The sequence below is a fragment of the Panthera leo genome, chromosome D2 (assembly GCF_018350215.1).
Source record: "Panthera leo isolate Ple1 chromosome D2, P.leo_Ple1_pat1.1, whole genome shotgun sequence".
Lineage (NCBI taxonomy): Eukaryota > Metazoa > Chordata > Mammalia > Carnivora > Felidae > Panthera > Panthera leo.
Genome location: NC_056689.1, coordinates 64,414,121 through 64,438,530, shown reverse-complemented (window position 1 = coordinate 64,438,530; position 24,410 = coordinate 64,414,121). Strand labels below are relative to the sequence as shown.

At 40.4% G+C, this 24,410-nt stretch overlaps 1 protein-coding gene and 1 long non-coding RNA gene across 7 annotated transcripts in view; one reads left to right on the top strand and one right to left on the bottom strand.

The window, feature by feature from the left end:
- SORCS1 (sortilin related VPS10 domain containing receptor 1) overlaps positions 1–24,410 on the top strand; it is a 508,818-nt gene that overhangs the window by 152,035 nt on the left and 332,373 nt on the right. The window lies entirely within an intron of this gene.
- Positions 2,697–7,770, bottom strand: LOC122202239. The gene is made up of 3 exons (XR_006194537.1): positions 7,697–7,770; positions 5,619–5,950; positions 2,697–2,944 (listed from the first exon to the last, which is right to left on the bottom strand). It is a non-coding gene; the product is annotated as an uncharacterized LOC122202239 (long non-coding RNA).

Here is a 24,410-nt window from a genome sequence, read left to right as displayed (position 1 = left end):
CCCTAATATCCACCCTTCCCATGTGAATTCGAGCCCTTTTTTCAGGAATTACTAATAGCCATTCTACTGACAAGGTTTCCATTTGATTTTCACAAGATGGACTGGTCGGTTTACTTTGCTTTCTGGGCTCAAAGAGTGGAGAGGAGACAAAACACATTTCGGTGCCTGCCTCTAGGGTGTCTGTCAACTCCCAGCCCGATTGCTATTGATGAGTTATTGCCTCTTAATCTTACCCTTCTCCTCAAAAATATCCGGCACCATTTCAGAATGCTATATCCTGAGTTGTTACACCTTCACTGGTAATTTCACATTCAAATAATGCTAAATAGCACGTTTGCCTGCAAAATTGAAATGGAATCTGAACTATTACTTTCACTTCAGGGCAAAAACAGCTCAGTGGCACAGACTTCTGTCCAAAGTAGTTTTAATCAGTGGCTAAAAATAAAATCAAACTCACCATTTACATTGATAGCGTTTTCAATACAAAAAATGGTTTTGGAATCTTTTCCCAAAGTATCTATTGGCTTAAATACGGTCAATTGCTATAACTGTGTCTCTGTGATTTTTATTTGCTATTTATATGATACAATCCTATTTTTTTATTCCCTGATTACTTAGAATGGAATTATATACTGAGAAGTAGCATACTGGTAGACAAATGGATACCTGATTATATTATTTTTCTCCAAGTCCTCTTTTTTAAGACATTCAGCCTATTTCCTAAGGATTGTTGTCATGCTGTGGTCATTTTGCATAAAGAGCTAACCTCAAAAAAATCAATTCTGTAGCTAGAAGAATTTCAATATCATGCAGGTTCCCTGAAACTCGTTGGGACTAGATTTTAATTAGAGTTTTAATAGACCTATATTAATAGCAAAATAGGTTTATTTTTCTTATCAGAATCATGAATTAATATGTTTGTCTCTAATTTCCCCTACTATATAACTTATTTCCCCTTATTCCTATAACATTCTTGGATGAATAAAATTTACTTGGTTGATTATTGGCTTCCAAAAGAGCATTTTTTTCCCCCTCATTTAAAGCACATTCAAAGTGCTGATAGTTTCAAATGTGAACAGTGAGGCATGATACAATTCCAGACGGGCAGTCCTTTTTGTTACAGAATGAACAACAACAAAAAATTACCTAGTTTTTAGCTTGAGGAAATTATTTGTTTAAAAAGATAAATCTTGAGGGTGCCTGGGTGGCTCAGTCGGTTAAGCATCCAACTTCGGCTCAGGTCATGATCTCACGATTTGTGAGTTCGAGCCCTGCGTCGGGCTCTGTGCTGACAGCTCAGAGCCTGTAGCCTGCTTCGGATTCTGTGTCTCCCTCTCTGTCTGCCCCTCCCTTGCTCATGCTCTGTCTCTCTCTCTCCTTCAAAAATAAACAAACATTAAAAAGATAAATTTTGTACACTCCTCTGGAAATCAAACATTCTCATTCAGTCTTTAGCCTGTATCACTGCCCTATGGCATTGACAGCTAGATCTTTTATTTCCTTGAGCCTCAATTTTCTCCTCTGTGAAATGGGCATGACCAATAGTCAGAAGGATGCCTTGAGGGTTATATTAATTAAAAATGCATGGGGGCGCCTGGGTGGCTCAGCCAATTAAGCGTCAAGCTCTTGGTTTTGGCCGGGGTCATGATCTCACAGTTTCATGAGTTTGAGCCCCACATTGGGCTCTGCAATAGCAATGCAGAACGCGCTTGGGATTCTCTCTTTCCCTCTCTGTGCCCCTTCCACACTTGTGCTCTTTCTCTCTCAGAATAAATAAATAAACTTAAAAAAAAATGCCAGTGGAACTTCATGTGAAGTTGCTGTCATAAACCGCAGGAAGTGAGCAGTCTGCTGTCAGCGTCCACACACGGAAGAGTTTCTGGCCCCACATGGGGAACTGAAGAAGTTCTTAGAACCTTGGCCTCAGGAGTAGTATCTTGACCTAATGTGAAAGCGCTGTGTGAAATAAGTGGAATCCTAGAGTTGGACAACAAAGCCTCAGAGAAGAGTCTGGGAAACATATTAGAAACCACTTTATGGTTTTCTCATCTTGGAAAAACTGTGGTAAATGTATGATACTTTTCACTTGATTATAATCTGTTGTTAGTAGGTTCAAAACTGGCCTCTATTTTCCTGGTTTGAGCCTACACAGAAGACCACTCCAGCTCCTCGTTATCACAGAGGAAAGGGAATCTGAGCCCCAGGAATGTTGGGGAAGCCAATCCAGGAGCCGGGGATTCGTTTGTGCATGCCTGTGCTTTCAAGCCCCTGCAGACTGTAGTTCTTGAGAGATGTACCAAGAAGCACATTAGAGACAAGCATCAGCAGCCTATCTGTTGTGATCCTGTGTTGCCTGCTCAGTCTTCGCCTTTTTATCCCCTGTTCCTTTCTTCACTCTAAGTTATTGAGACAGTATTCACACTGAGCCACCTTACAACAGATGATATTTAATTGCATAAGATATTTCATCTCTTTCAGATCTGTCACTGGTAGAAGTGGGGATAAAAAGACCCAAAAGACTAATTTACTTTTACCATCAGAATCAGATTCTAAATGTAGAAACTAATGAGATGTTTGCATACTTTTAAAATGAAGTTACAAACGGAAAATGCAAAAATGACTTTATACAACCCCCGTTTCATGCTTTGTCTCTTCTCCTCTGTCCCTCGCTCTTGCTTTTTTCTCTTCTTCTTCCGTTCTCGTTCTCTCTGTGTATCCTTTCCCCTTCCCCCTTCTAGTAGTTTCTGTAGCCTGCCTGGGATTTAAGATCCAGCGCTGCTCCTGAGGTAATGGTTTTTTAATCAAAGACAGATAATTATTAGTGATGTTCAAGGCTGAAAATCACGGATTCACCTTCCCTTGATTCTGTTGACTGTATTCCAAAAGGCATAACTACTTTTGTCGGTACAGCTGGCAGGCATACGTTGAGGACTCACACAGAGATCTGTTCAGAGAAAATCAATTTTCAAGTTAGAATTGCCCACTACAATTAAGATCTGTGCACTTTCCAACATTTCAGCCCGAGCTCGCCTGTTAAATCCAGCTAACCGTGCTCTCATTGTTTCGGGTTCTGATTTCATCTACTTGAGGAATGGAAAGGACGGAATGAGGGTGCCATCCCCCCGTCCAGCTTGTCAAACACATCTCTGTGGGGAGAATTATTGAGCCATTTGAGTTCTGTAACCAGGAAACGAGAAAGCTGAAATAACACTCTTGCTTCTAGAACACATGCTGAGTAGGCACTGGCTTGGGTGGAAAGCTCTCTTGTATCCCAAGGGCCTTACATGTCAAATAGAAAACGTAAGTCAAGGGCAATGGAACATAAAGTTGTGTGCTGTACCTGGTATTTGACAAATGGCTAAACATAAGTCAGATTAGTTAGGCTCATGGAGTACTGAGTGGGTGAAAAAGTGACAGCTTTCTTTCAAACATGATTTAGAATAACTGACCTCCAGTACTCAGTGGCTACGGATGAGGCTCCCTTTAAGCAAACTTATTGTGTCAACAATTATAACCATGGAAAGCACAAGTTAAAAGGTCATTAACTCATTTTGCAGAAGGCTAATTTGCCCCAATTAAAAGAGGTGTCCATAAATCTCTTTAAATTATAAACTCTTTTGGTAGAATTGCAATCAGTTTTGCATTTTTAATACGTTAGTTTTGTCTATTCTTTTTTTTTTTCTTTCTTTTTTTTTAGGAATCAATTTACTCACACTCTTAAGCGTAGACCCATTGCGTTAATTTTATGTGTACATGCAGAAAGAATAGGATATGGTAGGAATGGAAAGTGGCAAATAAAGGCGTGGGTTCTCTCCAATCTCCTTAAGTCTGCTTATTCTTTTTTTTTTTTTAAGTTTATTTATCATTTTGAGAGAGACATACACACACATGCACTCATTAGTGCAGGAGGGGCAGAGAGAGGAGAGAGAGTTCCACACAGGCTCTGCTCTGCCAGCACAGAACCTGTTGTGGAGCTTGAACCTGTGAAGCTGTGAGATCATGATCTGAGCCAAAATCAAGCGTCAGACCCTTAACCAACTGAGCCACCCAGCGTCCCAATCCTGTCATTTCTTTTAAATGTTTATTTATTTTGGGGAGAGAAACAGACACAGTGTGAGCAGAGGGAGAGCAAGGAGAGAGGGACACACAGAATCCAAAGCAGGCTCCAGGCTCCAAGCTGTCAGCACAGAGCCCCTATGCACGGCTTGAACCCACAGACTGCGAGATCATGACCTGAGCCTAAGCCAGACGCTTAACCGATTGAGCCACCCAGGCGCCCCGCTGTTGTTCTTAATTCTCAACGATTTTGGTCTCCATTTGCCCTTGCGATTTGTGCTACCATTCACTATGACGTTGGTAGCAGCATTCACTCTGAAGAAAGAACAATTTGAAACATGTTGTAGACTCCCAAAGCTGTGAGAGGGATCTCAGGTTTCACAGGAGGGTGAACGAACCTTTGCTACAATCAGGTCTGGACTGGTTAAGACATATTGGGTTCGAAGGGACCTAAGGAGACTCTCTCCCCCTAACTGCTGGCTTCTGAGCAGACGATCTTAAAAAGGAAGCTGTGTGCTATTTCAGAGACGTCTTCGTTGCAAGACAATTTTTTTCAAGGTGCGCCTTTTTTGTACATGTTCAATAAATGACCCTTAAGATTAAGAGCAACTTAGATGAAGCTGAATTTAGGAAGTGTGTGCACGTAGAGAAGTTCTGACTTAGAATGGGTATCAACGGAGGCATGCTCAGTACTGCCTGTTCAACTTGAGAGTCCCTGCCGTTAAGAGAGGGTAGTGATGGTGGATAATAGGGAGGGGCTCTGCTAGGGAACTGCATTCCGGGTGAACTTTAAAACGTCAGCAATGTCCTGCTGATGGAGACAAGGCACAGATGAGGCTTGAAGATGGGTAGTGGAGAAAGGAAGTAAGAGAGAGCTAACTTTCCATACATCAAGGTTACTGCTTACTATTAGTGAACTTGACAGAATGAGGGTGGTGCCGAGGGAGACAGACAGCCTGAAGGGGAGTTTTAGGGAAGGCGCTTGCAATATCCTAACATCATTTAAATTAGAGGCAAAAAAGCCCCTCCTAGGGACATCTGATCCTTGTCTTATCAGTACAAGATTGTGTTTTATAGAATAGTCTCTTCCACTTTGCTCAGTATACTATAGTTTCACATGATGGGACTTCTGGCTGTTTCCCCTGGGAGGTTATTACAAAGTCTGAAGATATTTCTGTGTTACAATTGTGTTAAAAAGGCACATTTTGAGACCTGATTTTATTTATTGTAGAGCATTGCAAGCATTTATACTGCTACATGAGTGTTAAATATTAATGCATTTTTCCTACTCTACTGATACCTAAGCATCGTGCGAATGTATAATTCTGGAAAAGCATTCAAGAGCTTCCTAGGGGCTGCCCTACTTTACACTTAAAAGACTGCCCTCTTGCAGAAGATCCATTAAAAAAATTAAAATGGTTACCCACTTTTTAACCCAGTGGCTCCCTAGAAATGAGTTTCTCTCCAAAAGTGGACAGATTTGTTGGATACACAGAAGTTGAGATGAGGGGCTGGCATAATTATCAGCCCTCGAGCTGTATGTTGGGACTAAGTGGCCTTACCTTAGTCAGCTGTAAGCAGAGGTAATAGATTTTTCATCTCTCACTCTTCTTGTCAGCTGAGATACAGATACTTCCTTTCCCTGGTACCTCTCTGAACAAACAATGATTTTAAACCCACCACTATTTTAGATCTTGGGAGTAGCCAGATCGATCCTTTGCCCCATGTGAACGTGGGTATGGTTGACTCAAATTTTATAGAATAAAGTTGACATGTGAGACAGAGGTCCACTTCTGCTTTTCCCATCGCTTCTTTTGATGACTTAATTTGACATATTACAGCAAATTCACTGAGCATGGAAAGAAATGGCAGATGGATAGCTTCCCATAGTCCTCTGTAATAGGGTGAGAAGAAAGGAGGATGACTCTGATGAAATGGCCTTTCTCTAACTGTTCAGTATATTTTTGTTTTTACCATTGTTTTGTTCAAGGTGGCCCTGGAATCCACCTTGAACAAAATCGGAAAAGAATAGAAAGCATTCTAGAACATAAGCAAGCGACTGGTTTTGTAATCACCGCCATCGTCGTCGTGTTCCAAACGTTGTTTGAAAATTGAGTTTAAAAAGGAAACACACTTGTAACAGGCAGAGTTTTGGGGTTTTTGTTTCATGTTGCGTTTTTGTTTGCTTGTTTGCTTTTGAGGAGGAGCCCTAGGTTGTTAGAGGAGTAGTGGCTAGCAGACTAACTCCTCCATAGATAATAACTGTAAACTCTGAAGAGGAAACAAAAATTACTTGAAGGCGTTGGAGAGGGATCAACCACAGGCAGACTGAAGGTAACTTAACTGGGGAAAGGAAGGAACCAAACTGGGTGATACCTGTGTTTTCCCCCGAGAACACACCCCCATCCAAATGGCACAGTGTGGGTCGGCCTGAGGGAGAGAGCTGCTACGATCAGGGTGTTGGTGTTTGGAGTTGGGGGCATCCAAAGAGGCTAATGACTGATCATGCCTCTGAAATGAAGAAGCCACAGTGGTGGGAGCCTCAAAATCTTTATCAAATATTTGCTGATTCCTGGATTCTAAAGAGCCAGTGGGCACAAACAGTCTTAAGATGAAAACAGATAAAACCGGGTGTCACCTGCTGTTTACTGAAAGGGGAAGAGTTTGTGGTTTGTATTCTGCCCAAGCAAGGAGTAAATACCTGAGCCTTCCATTCAAACACAGAAGGAGCACACCCTAGTGATCAAGAGTATATATGAGAACTAAGGAATTTTCCAGAAGTCTAAGGGAATATCTAAACTGCCTCATGCTAATAAAGTATAAAGTTAAGGTTCCACAAACCCCAGGTGATTGGTTAGTAATTTTTTAACAGCCTATTAGGAGGGAGAAAAAAAAAGTCTTATACGTGGGTAACAAAATCTAATTCCTTCCAATATAGTATCCATGATGTTCTATGAACAATAAAAAGTTGCTAGTCATATAAAGAAAGTGGAAAATGTCACTTATGGTGAAGTCAATAAGTTGTCAAGAGAAACCCACCTGAAAACATCCTCGTTGTTAGAATTAACAACAAAGACTTTAAAGTTGCTTTTATAAATACGTTCAAGGACTTAAGAGAAGAGGTGGTCATACTGAGAGAGTATAGATGGAGGTGTTAGAAGAAAAATGACAACTATCAAAGAAAGAGCCAAAGGGAAAAGATACTATATAAAATGAAAACAAGTATTAGATGAGAAGGTTGTACAGAGAATAAGGAAATATTCATAAACTTGAAGGTATATCAACAGGAATTATCTAACCTGAAGAGCAAAGTAAAAACAAACAAAACAACAAAAACTTCTCCACTAAAAAATTAAAAAAAAAAATAGAGCTTTGATGAACTGTGAGGGGGCAAAACCCCAAAATTTGAACAAGACATTTAAATATCTAAGAGGCTCAGCAAACCCCAAGTTCCAGGATAGATAAATGGAAACCACAAAGTATCCTACCCCAAGTAGGATAGATACAAAGGAAACCACAGTTAACTATATCATAGCCAAGCTACCGAAAAACATTGTGTTTCAAAATTCATTTTGGATAAGGCTGCTATCTAATATGGAGTTGATTCTTAAGGAGCATTTCATCGTTATATTACTGTTACCAGCAGAACACAGGATGTGGGAAGAACCTGCTAGGTCTCTGAACAAATTGACCAGAATTTGAATTCTGGCTCTGATGGTAAATGACTGAACCCATGGAGAAAGGGGCACCCTATGTCACATTTCCTCATGTGTGATATTATCAGTAACCATAGTAACCCCATAAGGCTGTGTGACGCTTGAATGATATAATAGGAGGTGCACTCACTTAACATAAGGCCTCATGAAAAGCAGCCTGTAAATGCTCACCTCCTTCTTTTCTTTCTTATCTCCAGGCATTTAGAGCGCCTTTGAGTATACATGATTCTGGATATTCTGTGGCATATACATAAGGGTATATTTTATGAGAGAGAAAAACTAACTTTCTAATTCCAAATCAGAGGCCTCTGGTCATTTCACCTTGATTTTTTAAATATTTCATATAATGTTTCCAGTTGCAAGACATGTTTCCACTTTACAAGGGTTTGGAAGACAAACATGGAAAACACAGAACTCTGAAAATTTGCTGATCCGTATTTTTAAGCAACTCAGAAGGAAGGTGGTTCACGTTTGCTAATGTTTTCATTCTTATTTATGTGTCTGTGAGGTTTCAGGATGGAAGGCATCTCTGACATATGTTTATAAGTATGTGCCTGTAGAGATAAAATTCACTTCCATAGGGGCATCTGGGTGGCTCAGTCGGTTGAGCATCCAGCTTCGGCTCAGGTCATGATCTCGGGGTCTGTGAGTTCGAGCCCCGTGTCAGGCTCTATGTTGACATCTCAGAGCCTGGAGCCTGCTTCGGATTCTGTGTCTCCCTCTCTCTCTGCCCCTCCCCTGCTCATGCTCTGTCTCTCTCTCTCTCTCTCTCTCTCTCTCTCTCTCAAAAATAAATAAACATTAAAAAAATTCACTTCCATGCCTTTCAGTACCACATGAATGATGGTGAGAACAGTAATTCTTGGGATTATGAATGGTGATCACTATGTTCATTTCTGTAGAGTTAATTGGTTTAGCTATGCCTGAAGCTTTGCAAGGAGATCTGGGAAGTACCTGAGACATTGCTTAGGCAATTTACATGTTAGTAAATAAGCTTGTGTCACTGGAAATATTTCTAAACTGATTAAGAAGTAAACTAATCACTCTCAGCTATAAATTATCATTCCATCCTCTTAAAAATCTCACCTTTAAATTATTGAGATAACACTTTGGTGGGACTTGTTTTAGGGTTCTTTTTTTATAATTGACTAAAATGTTTCAGCCTGTTTAAATATATGGTCCCTTATTCCACTTCAGTTCCTCTGATATATAAAATACATTGATAATTTCCATTAACACAGAAATTGGTAAAAGTTACTAGCTTTTGCATTTAAAACTTTTTAACAACTGGCCTTAAAAATTGTCATCTTTCTTAATAATTATCACCCTATGCGTGAAAGTTAGATGTGACCTTTACAAGTTGTCATTAGGACCGAGGACAACTTATAGGTAACAAGAATTTTGCCATTGATTCCCCTACTGGAATATTGGGTATTCCACCAAATATTGGGTATGTCACAATTGCTGCTGTTTAGGCGACTTAGGCTTCTGTTTTGCTATTGCTGCTGTTTTGTATGGAGTTTTTCAATCTGGAAGTTTGTGGTAAAGTCAAACACACAGATAGCAATGCACTGTATGAAGGTACATAAATGTTTACCAGTGGTTACTATTCATAAGAATGGCTATTAATATTGGCAAAGGCTGGTTGCAAAGACCATGGGGAGTGTTGCTTATGGAACTCTAGTAGTGATAAAAGGCGGTAAATCCTTGGGAAGCAGTAAGCACTTTTTACTTGAATGGTTGACCATATTCGATCATTACATAACAAGGAAAAAAAAAAAGCAATGCTGTTTTTGGTAGGGCCCCCACTGTCTTAAGGAAAGAGAAAAAAAAACTCTGATTTTCAAAATTCTATGCATTGGGTTGCCTGCTACCTATAGGATAGATTATATAAGAAAATAATATCAGGGTGTAACTGTATACATAATCATTCTGAATTAGGCAGTAAGCTGTATATTGTCAAAATAGCTGTTGAAAAGTCAGAACAAGTTTGAGTGTTCTTTTTTAGTAACACCTTTGGTATTTCATTCATTTGACCAATAGTCATAATAATCCTGTGCCAGGAAGCTAGACAGTCATGGTGTAAGATAAATGGAATAAGGTCTCTGATATCAAAGAACTCTCCCCAGACTACCTTCAGGAATAATCAAATGTTCTTTATTTGGTTATTTTATCTCCTTAAAAAATATGAACTCTGGGAGAACAATATATTAATGGGTAAATTTTAACCAAATTCTGATAATAGTCCAATAATATTAAATGAATTCTGATAATTCATGATAATTCAAATTCTGATAATATTCCAATAATATTAAAATGAAGTTCTGGGGGGTGCCTGAGTGGTTCCGTCGGTGGGGTGTCTGACTCTTGATTTCGGCTCTGGTCATGATCCCAGGATTGTTGGATCTCTCTCTGCCTCCCTCTGCCCCTCCCCTGCTCGCACTCTCTCTCTCTCTCTAATTTTTTTTTAATTTAATGAAACTCTGGTAAGCTACAACCAGGAACCCAAACTTTGTGTTTTCTAGAATATTTGATTATCATGTTTGTATCTTTTACCTGTGATCCTGACCTCTTTAAGGGACTGGGAATAAAGTCAAAAGCACAACTGAATGCCTTGAAAAGATAATTTGCTTAACTGTGAGTTCTGATAGATTACTAAAATGGTAATAATTTGATGAAAGAGAAGTCCCCTTCCTCTCCCCCCCCCACTTTAAATCTAAATTAGTTTTTTCATCCTTGAAACTGGGCACAGTCCTCTGTTTACATTTCCACATTCCATGGACTAACATACTGTGAAATTTCAAGCCTAGCTGTCTTGGCTAATGAATATACAGTATGTTGAAAAAGTACGATTCTTAACTTGGAAGACAGAAGCACAATTTTGTTAGCAATTCCTCCATATCAATATTTATTTAGCTCCATATATGTGTGTGTGTGTGTGTGTGTGTGTGTGTGTGTGTGTGTGTGTACTCCCCCTCGTGGTTTATATATATTAATGTTATAAGTCAGCACAGCACAGTGAGAATCTTAGGCATTAAGTCATGGTTGAATCTGAATATCGCATTTCCCTTGATCAGATTTTAGTGATAGCCTTTCTTGTGGTTAAAGAATTCAGTTTAGCCTCTTACACACAGTCTAATCCAAGACTATGTTCTATCTCTTGCAATTATACCTGACAATTTCCAGGTACCAAAATCCTTAGATAAATAATTACCATGCTTTGGCTAATGTATTGATGCCTGACTCTTGCTGATGGGATTTGAAACTCTACACAAATGATGAAAGCCAATAGATTTGAGTGGGTCTTGGGGTCAGAAACTTAGTAACCCTCAGTGAATGTTCGGTGCTAATAATGTTTTCTGAGCTTCTCACAGGATTTCCATGAGAGTTTCAAACCCTAAGGGACACAGAAGAATCAAGCAGCTCAGAATGCATTTACAGAGAAGAAGGTGACAGGAAAAACCAACAAACAACAAAACAAGTAGGCTGTTCAATGCCCCCCTTGCTTGGTAATGAGGAGCCCTGTTCTACCTGTCTTCTCTTTGGGTAACTGGTTATTTTTCTGAACACTGCCTTTCTTAATATGCCTCAGTCTAAAGTTAGGGGCAGGAATAGAATTCTCAAAGATGAAAGATTCATTATTCTTTTGAATCCTCTGAGGTTATAAGTACCCTGGAGAAGTGATAACATCAGCAGCCTCTATCCTCTATTTTGGAGGCACATTGGTTGTATGCGAAAGATCATCTGCATCCCTAACATTGGCATCATCTCTGATGACGTTATTTACCTAGAGTTTAAATAAATGAGCTTCAGAAAGTTGCCCCAGAATTTTCTTCATAGCCATGGTTCATTGGAAGTCGTGTATCTAGTGGCCATAGTTTTTTTTGTTGTGTTTTTTGTTTTTTGTGGGTTTTTTTTTTTTTTTTTGGTTTTTTGGTTTTTTTCCTAGTGGCCATAGGTTTTATCAGGTACTCAAAGAGATTCATACCCCGCCTAAAAAAACAGGGGCAATAAGCTCAGAACTCCCAATCTCACTAGAATTCAGATTTAATTATTCTCCCCCACTGAAGCATTTGGACAGACTCCTGGCAGGCCACAGTTACAACAAACACATTCTTGCAAACAGGTTGAAACTCCTTTAGCTTCTAGTAGTTGGTGCATTTCGGCAACATTTGCCTCGCATTTTATTTTATTTTTTGGTTGGTAGGGAAAGGATGGGGGTTAAACCTCTTGTATACTGACAACATAAATAACATCTTCTGGACCAGTGGGTTCCTGCAAAATAGACTTGATGAATCTCTGCTATCTGAGCTGTGATCTTTTGATTGGTTCGAATCCCTTGAAAGTTAAGGAATTATTTACCATGTTCTACCCTGTTTTTTTTTTCTAATAAACAAAGGAAGCCTTTAGTTCAAAGTTCAAGGAATCATGTTTCAATGAAATAAATTAAATCTCTCAAGAGAATGAGCATTGAAGGAGAAGAATGAAAAATTGATGACCTATTAACAGTTATAATTCTCCACCTTGAATTATTGACAGCATATGACATTATAACCTTACAAATTGCAATCTATAAACAGTGTAGAAAATATGACCTTTGCGTTACAACTGGTCTCACAAAGCCTTCGGCTTATTACAAACAGCTGCCACCAGCACATTTTCTTGTAGACTGCAGAAAAGAGGGGATGCGTATAACCGGAGAACTGGATGCTATTTAGAAAGAGCTCAGCAAGGCCACTTACAGGCAGAAGTGATGGATGGTGAGTGGCAGCAAACTTCTCAGCCAGGGTGAAGGTATTAGAAGTTTGCTTGTCATTGATTTACAGTCACCAAATAGAAAGAACTAATTAGCCGAAGTTGGTTGACTTAGCACTTTTTCTCCTCCACTTTTGAAACAGACAGGGACTTAGAATTCATAAGCAGGACAAAGTAGCTCCAGGGTATTTCCACCGGTCCTTCTACCAACAGTTGTTCTTAAGGATAGAATGCAGCTAAAACTTGGATATGAGATGTGGGTTGGTTTTTACTCTGTCACAAATGGTAGAATAAATGTTGAGACTTTTTTTATGTGGCTTTGGGGGGGGGGGGAGTAAGTCACAGACACACAAGTAGTATATGTTTGTTCTGATATATTGCATTTGGATATTACCCACGGACATGGTTCATCATATTGACCCATCATCGTATCGGACTTGTTCTTTGTACTTTTTCCTCTTGATTCAGGGAACACCTTTGTTAGGTTTTTCAAACATCCCAATTGTATTTGTGCTAGAATACCCTCAGAATATTGGAAGTAGCCCCGAAGTCATGAGAAATGAGTTTTGTCACTGGTTCTGTCACCAACTGAGCGTCGACTTGGACAATTCACATGACTTCTCTGGGCTTCAATTTCCCCTCATGATATCAAACACAATTATTTAACACTTGATGGACTACTGTGTGTCAGTGCTTAACATAGAATATTTCAGTTAATCCTCATTAATAATCCTCTGAGATCCTCTGAGGAGCTGAAATTATTCCACACTTCCCTGATGAAGAAATTGGAGCGGACAGAAGTTAGGTCACCTCCCATGAGAAAGTGGGAGAACCAGGGCACCATCCTGGCAGTTCCAAAACTCAGACGTTGATATCAGAGCTCACAAGCTCACATGAATGCTAGCACCACGTGAGTGGTGTCGGTGAGTAATAGCAAGGAGTTTGCTCCAGTGAAAGGCGAGCCCGTGTTTCGTAAGGGGGAGTCACTGCTGTATCCTCCTGGCTAGTTATGCTTTGTGGGGATATGAACCTGATACTGCTAGTTTTTCTGATATTTTTCAAAGAGAAGTGAGAATTCCAATTCTGTATATAAATTCCTGATTTTTAAATGCTGGCAATTTGATCCACTTTGTTTTTAAATCTGGCTGATGTCAAACAAACCATGATTTGGGGCTGCTGTGGTTTGACCATCATCTGTGTAAAGATCTACGACTTAAACACTGCCTCCCCTGCTACATTATAAAATGGCAAATTAGGACTAAGTCATCTCTAGGTGCCTCCTAGCGTAAAAATTCTGTATACTTCTTTGATTATCCCAAGCCTCTAGTTTCCATATATGCGGCTTTTCAAATTGCTGTCTTCCAAACTTTTTAGGAGAGCTTCTCCCAGATGCTTAACATAGTAGAACCTGTCCTGTCAAAGATGTCTCTAGTCCTCTTTTTTTCAAAACTTTAAAGAGTAACCCCCTTAGATTATTCCTTGTTCTTTTTCCTACAACATCCAGGGACTCCCCACTTCCCCCCAGCACCCCGTAATCTCTCTTCCTTTTGTTCTCTTCTTTCCATTTTTATTCCTACCACCCTGGTACAAGCCTCCAAATTTTTGCACCAGCACGTTTAAATAGACTCTTAAATGTCTCCTTAACTTTCAGACACTTACTGCTCTAATCCAGGGTTTACAAACTAAAGTCTTAGGGCCAAATATGGCTCATTACCTGGTTTTGTAAAATGGTTTTGGGACACAGCCACACCCTTTTGTAGACAAATTGTCTATGGTTTGCTTCCATGATACAGCTGTGGAATTGAGTAGTTGTGACACACATGTTGTGGTTCGCAAGCCTAAAATATTTACTATCGTGTTCTTTAGGAAAAAGTTTGATAGTACCTGCTAATCCATTGCTTACATAGATGTCAGATTTAAAATACATCTTTGCATCTTCAGTGTTGCGTGCGTCACCTCTGGGCTCAGAATCTTAAATTGTGCTCCATATTTCACCATGTACACACACAAGAAGAGTTCTAGAGATTTCTCAACCTAGCATTAGAGACCACCCAAAAATTACCTTACTGTATCTTTACAACCATCTTTTTCAAGCATCACTGTAATCTGTGATCAGGCTGGTTTAAATGATGAACCACAAATATGCTGTGCTCACCCGAACTCTGAACTTTTGAGAAGGTGCTGCCAGCGGCATAATTTGAGGCCCATCATTCTTCGAACTGTGGTATTCAACGGACACTTAGTTCTAACCCAGCTAATTGTTATTGAGAATCTACCGCGCATCAGGGACGGCAGTTGGCTTGCACGTATAAATAATTTCATTCGTTGTAAATTGACTCACATTTTTACCCAGACACATCTGGACATTGTGTAATTATTCATTGCCCACCTACCAGGGGTTCTTTTATGTCCTATTCCATCTTGGCACAAGAAATTATACTTAAAAATTCAACAACTAGATGACAACCTGATAGAAGAGACAGGTAAAAAACAATGAAAGTGGTGTGCCTCAGCCATGGTAGAAACACGCTCCGCTAAAGAATCATAGGTGAAGCTACACAGAGAGCCTGGGATGGCTTCACGGAGGAGATGGCATCTCAGCTGGGTATTGGAAACTGAGAAAGCCCCAGAAGCCTGAAATCCATGGTGATTCAAAGAATAGCAGGGAGGCCAGGAAGGCAGGGTGGCAAGGAGAAGTGGCACCAGATAAAACTGGAAAGAGAGTGGGTGCTATATAGAATGGACCTTTGATGTCCTGTGGAAGAAGAGGGAATTAATTTAATCCTGTTGGGGCAGGCAGACCTTGAGTGTTTCTAAATAAGAGACTGATAATCAGATTCTGCCTAGATCATAAATTCCTGGGTGGTGGAAATTACATTTTATACCCCTTTGTCCCCCATAGGGTCTACTGGCTCTGCCTTGAACACAGTGAACATTCAATAGAGAGTTGTTCATTGATTAGTTTCTTCCTGAGGGTGAAACATTTTTGTGTTGGCTGGTAGCCAACAACATTTTGAGTTTTGTCTGAGCTTGATAAAATGCTGACACCAAGATAGTTAAAAAAAGGGGGGGGGGCAAATATCATTAAGTTGACAATCATCAAATTCATGACATTTCTCTGTGCCTGTCATCTTCACCCCAGTGGCCAGAAGTGTTGTTTTCAGCTTTCAGCAAATTTTTGACAAAATCGAAACTACCTAAAAGAGGCTAAAAATTTATTCTTTCTTGAACCACTCACGGCCGGGCTGGGGAATACTGGTTTTCTAAATTCCTTGAGGGCGACATGTTATTAATTATTACTATTTAAGCCAGAGGGAAATGATATGAAGTTCATGGGATGGAAGGCTTCTGCTCTCCCTCTGGGTGTGTAAACGGTGAGCCCTCAGCCCTCTGCACCGTGAGTGACAGGAATTATCAGCCTGTACTCATTGTCACCAGTTGCAAGAAGTAATGCAGGGCTGTAGGCGTCTCAGCTTTAAATGTCAGACCTCAGGTCATTATGTTTGTGACGTTGATTTTTTTTTTTTCTCAAAGAAAAGACATTTCAAAAATTTGTAATCTGAGCTAGTTTAGCCCTGTGGGAACTGTTTTTTCCTCAACCCAAACTAGAGTTATGATTTCATTCTGAGAACTTCATAAAGTTGGCACGATAGGGCAGTTCCACTTTCCGATTTGACTGAGAACCAGAGTCATTCTTTTTTTTTTAAGTTTATTTATTTATCTTGAGAGAGAAAGTGCTTGTGTGAGTGGGGGAGGACCAGAGAGAAAGGGAGAGAGGGAGAATCCCAGAAGGGCTCTGTGCCCGATGTGGGGCTCAATCGCACAAACCACGAGATTGTGACCTGAGCCAAAATCAAGAGCCAGACGCTCACCCGAATGGAGCCACCCAGACGCCCCAAACTGGAGTCACTCCTGTGACCTGAACCAGTTTCCTTTGCTGTGGTTCCAGTGCAGACAAACTTGGTAATTAGTAAGACCGGTAAAGAACAGCCTCAGTAGCCCTGCCTCACTACTAACCCTGCTTTCAGATTCTGGTCTTTGAGGCCAACTTATCTTGGAGGCACAGCATCTCCCAAGGGTCCGTGGTCATCCTGCATCCCTGCTGATCCTTCCATAAGCCTTTTGTCACTCCTCCCTTCTCTCATTTCCTTCTCCTCCCTCCCTGAGCCCTACCACATCCAAACACACCCTCTCCATCCAGACGGCGTGTGCACATCAGGCTTGCACTCCTCTGGTCCCACGTGATTTGCAGCCCCCTTGGCTGGACAAGCTCTGGATACAGTGTAACCGCCTCTGAGAAGAGTTTTCAGATTCCCATCGTCCTACCAGGCAAATCCTCAGAGTGTTTTGTATGCACCCCTATCTTAATGCTTATCACACCGTACTTATAAAGGGGTCTGAAGCCCCCACCCCTCAAATAGTGATCAACTCAAGGGCATAGAACTCATTGCTTTTTATATCAATAGTGTATGCCAGACTCTTAAGTTCTGTTCTTGGCCCACAGTTGTTGCATGAAAAAGATAGGAATAGCTCTGACGTAATAATAAGTGACACCCTCCTAGTCATGGCATCAGATGCATTAGCAGAAGTAGGTGCTCATTTAAACCTTGTGTATAAAGGGAAGGGTCTCCTTACTGAATCTCACTCAAACACAGCCCCCTTCAGATCCAAATGAAATCCCAAGCAAAATGCAAGGACATCACCTTTATCTTTATTGCGCTTGCCTCCCCGCCAGGCACTGCCATTCAATAATTCTGCCAAGTGGTATCTTTTCCTCACGACAGAGTGCTAAACAGTGATTTATTGCTTGAATACACATTGCTTTCATGGAAGTGATTTGTTTAAAACAACAGTAAAGCACTAAATAAATTATTCATTCCATGCTAATTCTTCACTTTTATGTGCTGTAGTAAGCGTCAAAATAAGCAGCCTGTGGGGCATTTTATTTTTGCCACATTAATCTTGGACAGTTTAAAGGAAAAAAAAATTGGAGGAAATCTAAAGAAGAGGTTCCATTTTCAAGAAAATGGTTTTTTTTGCTTTTTTTTTTTTTCTTCTAGCCCCCCCTGCAGCAGCCAGGCAGTGAGTTCTGGTAGATGGGCTTCCCCTTCCCCCATGACTGGACCCAGAGAGGCCCTCACCCTCCTGTTCAGCTCTGTGAACAGCACACCTCCTTTTCTCCACACAGGGCCATTCACTGTGGCCCATTCCCTGTCACAGGGCCAGACACTGGTTCTTTCCTGGGAGATTTGCATTTCCTAGGGCAGACAGGGTATGGGGTTTCTATATTTCATGAGTGTCTTGATATAGGATTAAAGGATTAAAAATTGAGAGGAGCAGCAGTGACATACTTACACATTTTTGCAACTGATTTCCCACATGGAATAGAGATACCTTTTTTTTTTTTTTTTTTCTAGTCTTATCTTTCTTTACTGAAGCCTTGTTTCTTGTGTTTGCAGTGGGGTCATTTGAGTGACTTTCAGGATTCTTCATTAGCAGAGGGGGATATAGACAGTCTTGTTGTAGATTCTTGAGAAGTTTCTCTCCTCTTTTCTGAACATGACCCTTCCATGTTTTATACCTGCCGGGGGATGAGGAAAGTTGTGGCTCTCTGGCCTGTGGCGTCCACAGGGGTCTCAGCAAGAGAGACGCCAAGATTGATCCCTCAGCTCAGGACGGTAGAAAAACGAACTCAGCCCATCCTTCAAGCCTTTGCTCCAGATCAGAAGCCAAGAAGATCTAAGCTTACATATGTGTGACCCAAGCCCCAGGCCATCCCATCTCATGTGTAAGAATAGCAAATACTATCCTCCAGCATTGTAAAATGAATTAAATGACATACTGTGTGTAAAGCACCCGGCTTGTAAGAACTTGAAAAGATCCCATTTGTGTCCAGCTAGGGATTGCTCCTTTCTCTTTGTTCCCACAGTACTTAGTATCTACAGCACTCAGCTCTGTGAGTCTCCCCTTAGCTGTTATGTGCAGTGAGGGGAGGTATTTGTTTTCTCTGTTTGTATCCTCAGTAGCACTTAGAAGAACAATTATGAATTGTGGTAGACCTAGAAAAACAATTGAATAGATGATAGATAGATAGATAGATAGATAGATAGACAGATAGGTAGACAGACAGAGCTTAGCATCAGGCTGATTAAAAGCAAGAAGTATACTCTTTGAAACTTTCTGAATCTCTTGTCTTTCCCTCTCCAAAGAGGCCATGCAGCATGGTGGTTAAGCACCTGAGCTCTGGTCTAAGTTTATTTGAGTTCAGATACCAGCTTCCCACTTATGTTCTAGCTGATGTTAGGCAAATTCCTTAAATTCTGCCATCTGAAAATGGCAAACAAACAAATAAACAAACGCAAGCATTGGCTTTATAGGATAGTTAAGAATGTATATAGATTATATTATTTAAAATGCTTAGCACAATGACAGTTTTTTAAAGTACTCCCTAAAGTAAACTGGTGATAACAATCCAGTTAGAAATGGAATTCTAATTTTATTAATCTTATTCAATAGGAAAAGGGAGGGAGGAAGAGTTCACTTGACTAAGCTCATACAAGGAATTAAAATTGGCTCTGTAACCAGAATCCAGCCCTCTCATCTTCTAACTTTAGGTCTCCAAGCTGCCACCATACTTGATTTGGCTTTGTCCCATTGTACAGAGGATGCAGTTTTGAGTGCCCTTTAGGAAATAGTTGAAAAACCTGGAATTCAGATTCTGATTCCAACTACATACCCTGATGTTCTTGTACTTATACAGGGCTCCCCATTTCTAGATAGAAGAAATTCACACAATGGGAAGTAGATCTCTTCAGTTCCTGGCCAGCTTTTGGGTATCTTACATGGAAGCTTACACTTTTGCATGATAGCACAGAAAAAAATCAGTAAACCTTTGGATTGGTTCCTAGGCATATTTTATAACTACCCAGCCCTCCCAAAAGAGATACACAACATTGAATCATCTGTAGCATTTAATCCTTTAATCAGCCTAAACTTTCAAGAGGAAATCCAGTGTTGGGAATGTCATCCATAAGATAACAATTTCAGGAAATAGCATTGCCCTTGTGTTACAGTTACTCAGATTTTTTTTTTTTTTATCCTGCTTTTCTAGATGCTTGCTACAATAATTGCTCACGTAACTGGAACGTGTTGTTTATGCCTGGAAAAGTCCATTACCAATATAACTACAGTCAGTCAGTCAGACCACTAACAAATATTGAAGCTCTTTAGGTCAGGCAGGAGAACATTACGTCTGGGTTCACATGCAGTTGTGAGCTTAAAGGACCATTGGAAGCGTAGGGACTGGAATGTGCGTGTAGGAGCCATGTTCTACTTTATGAAATTTAAACTTTAAGATCAATGGGAGGCCACACAGATATTCCAGAGAGTGGGGAAAAAACGACATTGCTCTTTAAAAAAAAAATAAGGTTGCAGTGGTAGCAGGGCAGAGGGTGGCTTGAGGGAAGCGAGGCGAGAGGGTGGCAGCATTGTTAGAGGCACTGGGGCAGGCCAGAGCAGTGAGGGGGGGTTAACGATAGAGGCGGTTAGGGCTTAGTGACTGATGAGGTTTGGGGAGAAAACAGGGGGGTCGAGTGAAGGCAGGCTCAGAGCTCTAGCTTGAGCAACGACAGTAGCATTTACTAAGCCTGGCAGCACCAACAGCGTAGATGGAGGTACTCGGCAGTGGATGGTATTACAATGGGAAGAGACCTTACAAATGGGTAGTATAGCCATGGAGGAGACTGAAGCCCTCAGTGTCAGAGTTCAGGCTTACGTCCGTGTGTCCGGGTTCACAGCCCAGGACTGCTGAAACGATAGTTGCTTCGAAAAGATCTAATGAGCATCTCATGTGGAATCCCATGCGAAGGTGGCCAATAAGTGAAGCCAATGAAGGTCAAGAATAAGAGTCTTCACAGACATGGGCTCCTTCGCAGGCTGGGTGTTTGGGGGGGAAGCTTCGATTGTTTCAGGCACGGAGGGAAAGCTAGGGCGCAATCAGAAAACAGTTCTCTTTTCTCATTTCTGCCAAAATTGCCTAAAGGTATCTCAGAAAAAAAAAAAAAAAGTGTGCAGATTTTTAAGGCACTGGCAATTTGCTGTGATCTCATTTGTCATTCTAATAAGTGCTGTCTGTTAAATCTCGTTTTATTCATAATTTTGTATTCTGTTTCTTGAAGAGAGGCCCTCAAATTGTAGGACTGTCATCCCCACAGAACCGTGTCTAGGCCTGATCCTACTGGTCACATTCCTCAGTTGACTTTTTTTTTTTTCTTTTTAATGTTTATTTATTTTTTGAGAGAGAGAGAGGGAGGGAGGAAGGCGCAGAGAGAGAGAGAGAGAGAGAGGGAATGAGCAAAGGAGGGGCAGAGAGAGGTAGACACAGAATCTGAAGCAGGCTCCAGGCTGTGAGCTGTCAGCGCACAGCCTGATGCGGGGTTTGGACTCATGAACTGTGAGATCATGATCTGGGCCGAAGCTGGACGCTTAACCTACTGAGCCACCCAGATGCCTCCCTCAGTTGACTTCTTGTAACTCTCCCCCATGTCAAAACTGGCCCCCTCCAGTCCTTCTGTTCATAGGAGCTCCTGCTCCTATAACCGAGTCAGCATATGGCATGCTAAGATTATTCCTGACTCTGAGAAGCTCCTGATTAAGAACAGATTCTTCTAAAAGTATAACCTCCACCATTTGTCAGACAAGGTGGTTAGAGTTACATGATCTTTGCAGTCCTTCCTAATTTTGTCATCAGTTTCCTTTAAAAGAGTGACAAAATGCTAAATATTTAGTCATCCAGATGCCCCTGGAGAGGATTAGAACTGGAATCCTATGGAAGCATTTTGGTTCTGTGATTAAATCATAAGAAATGCATGAGAATCACTTAACTTCCATAGGTTTTTTTTCTTCCAACAGAACACTTTATTACTTATTAATAAGTTTTACTTGGGATTTCCAGATCCTATTTAAATTTCACTTTCAAGCCAGCTTTTTTAAGTTTTGAATTTCCTCTCAGGCAAATTGTGTCCCATGACACCTTAGCACTCAGACAAGGCAAACAAAAGATCTATTAATAAAGGTCAGTTGTTATTGATTATTTATTTATTTTATAAAAGACAGTAAAATGTTTCTCTTCCTCCCTGGTTCACCTTAAGACTTCCCCATGGTAAAGGAAAATATTTGAACTTACTGTGTTAACTATCTCTGATTTTTTGTTCTTACTGCTTTTGTTAGTTTCACTGAATGGTAAAGGAGAAGAGAAAATGGAAAAAAAAATACAGCCTGTATTCTCATTTTTTAATTTCATTGTTCTTGAGGTTCCTCTTCTGACATTTGGATCACCATAAGATGCATGTCTCTATTTATTAGCTTCCTGTTAGTATGTTATGTTAACCTTGAAAAATAATATTTTAAAAAATTGAGTTAACCTCTTCAGACCCATGAATACCAACATAAAAACCAAGATGCAAAAGTGGAAAAGGAATGACTTGGGTCATTTCTTTGCATTGAAGCTTAATATCAGGAAGCATAAGAACAGAAGGGCCCCTCATCATTAACACACAGTTTGCTGCTTAATGGTGTGTTCATCTCGTGTGTGGGTTCTCACACAGGAAGAGTTTAATATTTAGATAGTGTCTCTAATTCAAACAGAGAATGATTTGAGAGCTTGGAGGTTTGTATTCCTCAGATCAGTGTATCAGGGATGTTAAAAGGGAACTTCTCCATTCCTCACCTCCCTTCTCTCTCTCCTGACAAACTAGGGTTTGTTCCCCTTTTACTAAAACATAGGGGTTTCCTCTCTTTCTTTTCTAGATTTCTAGAAAGAAGATACTGAAAGAAATGTCTTCTTACTGTTTTATAACTCCTTATTTGTGCCAAATGACCTAATTCAAATAGGGATTAAGTCAAAGGAGGATGGTCTGTTCACTCCTTTCTAAAAATAATGCAGGGGAATGAGGAGATCATGGTAAATAGTTTGTTTCTTTAAGAAACATTTGGCTTGCATGGCTTATCCTATGTGTTTTCCTTGAACTGTGTCTCTCCAAACTATCCACTGAATTCCCTGCTTCTGTTCCCCCATTCCCTAGCCCCATTTATGTTCATGTCTTGAAGCTCTGCCTGTAGGTCTTTCCAGGTCTGTTTAATTTTTCTATTTTACTCTTCCTATATAAAGAGGGCTTGGCTTGAATATGCATTTTCTCATATATTGTACACTTTATCTTGGTACTCTTTGAGGATTACACTGGTACTGGTATTATGCTTTTTTCTAGGGGAAAAAAAAAGAAGATCATTTAATTTAGTATCTCTCTAGTTCCCCTGGTGTTAATGCAGATGACTAAAATAGAGTATAATTTAGAGCAGAATAATTTAAATAGAGGAAGGAGACTATGAAATGGTTAACATTATCCACTAGATATGGATATATGCTTTGGGAATTATCCTCTTTTTTTTTTTAAGAGACAGAGAGAAAGTGAGGGGAGAGGGGAAGACAGAGAGAGAATATTAAGCAGGTTCCACACTCAACATAGAGCCTGACACAGAGCTTGATCCCACAACCCCACAACCCCACGACCCTGGGATCATGACCTGAGCCAAAATCCAGAGTTGGATGCTCAACAGACTAAGCCACCCAGGTGCCCAAAGCCTATTTTTTATTTAAAAAAGGAAGAGGAGGAGTAAGAGAAAGAGGCAAGGATATGTAGGACTGAATTGTGAGCATTGTGAGATTGACAGATTTTGGAGAGAGTTGTTGTTGTTGTTGTTTTTCTTTTTTTGGAGTTGATAGTATCCGTCACCTTGGAGAATAGAGAATAAGTCCTATTTTCAAGATTTGCTTCAAAGAACAACTTAAGTCCACTGGATTTGTTTGCTAAATATAATGACCTAGCTCTAGGAATAGAGTATAATAGCCTTTTATTACATGCATTTCTTTGTTAGTCACTACCAGGAGAGAACTTGACTTTCAGCACACAGAGTGGGGAGAGATGTGAGTTGCCTTGAGTGAGAGCTGCAGTTTTCCTCACGTGGAAACTCCTGGGACAATGCTCCCCAGCTCAAGTGCCATCAGTGGCCGCACATCTTAGCTGCAAATGACCTCTAGATGGAAACAGACTCAGAGGGAGAATATAGCAAATTTTACTTAAAAACATTCTACCTTGCACAAGGACTGTTCCATATGCTGTGGTTTGCTCTGTGTCTCCCAGCACAGTCAGTTATCTGTCTATCCCTGTGTCTGCAGCACTGTTGGCTGTCTGGTCTTGTAAGCTCCCCAGGAGAGGTGCAGTAGCCATCTAACTCACACCATTTCAGTGTCATTCAGAGGATATTACATAAATAAGCATTACATTAAATTAGGTGTGGGCTCTTAGAAAACGTGAAGACCATTTGGGATTAAGGACTTCCCAGGGGCAAAAATCTACTGATTGCTTTCTGGCTGGCCCCACACCCCAAATTCATCCCACCCTTTCTACTGGTTTTCTTTTCACACTGAGTTTGTATGTTCTGGATTACCTCCGTCTGATGACTTAAAATTCCTGTGTATGGTTGTTGTGTGCACCATTATACTAATCTTTCAACTCCCTTCTGAGGTCTTTTACTCTAATTTAGCTATTATTGATTTCTCCTCCCTTTGATGACTCAAATGGAGCTCAACTCCACATTCACTTAACTCTTCCGAAAATGAAGATACCATAAGCTGTTCTGTTGAAAACTTCACTTAGATGTGCATGCATTCATTGTCTGGAACCCTCATCTGGAGGCTGCCAAGTTCTGTGATTGAAGTAGAAGGATCATCTAACAATGAATTTCACCAAGGTTCAAAAGTTTTAAAAAATAAATTAAAAACAGCAAATGGAAATGCCATTGATGTAGAGTCAGTGAGGAATTAAA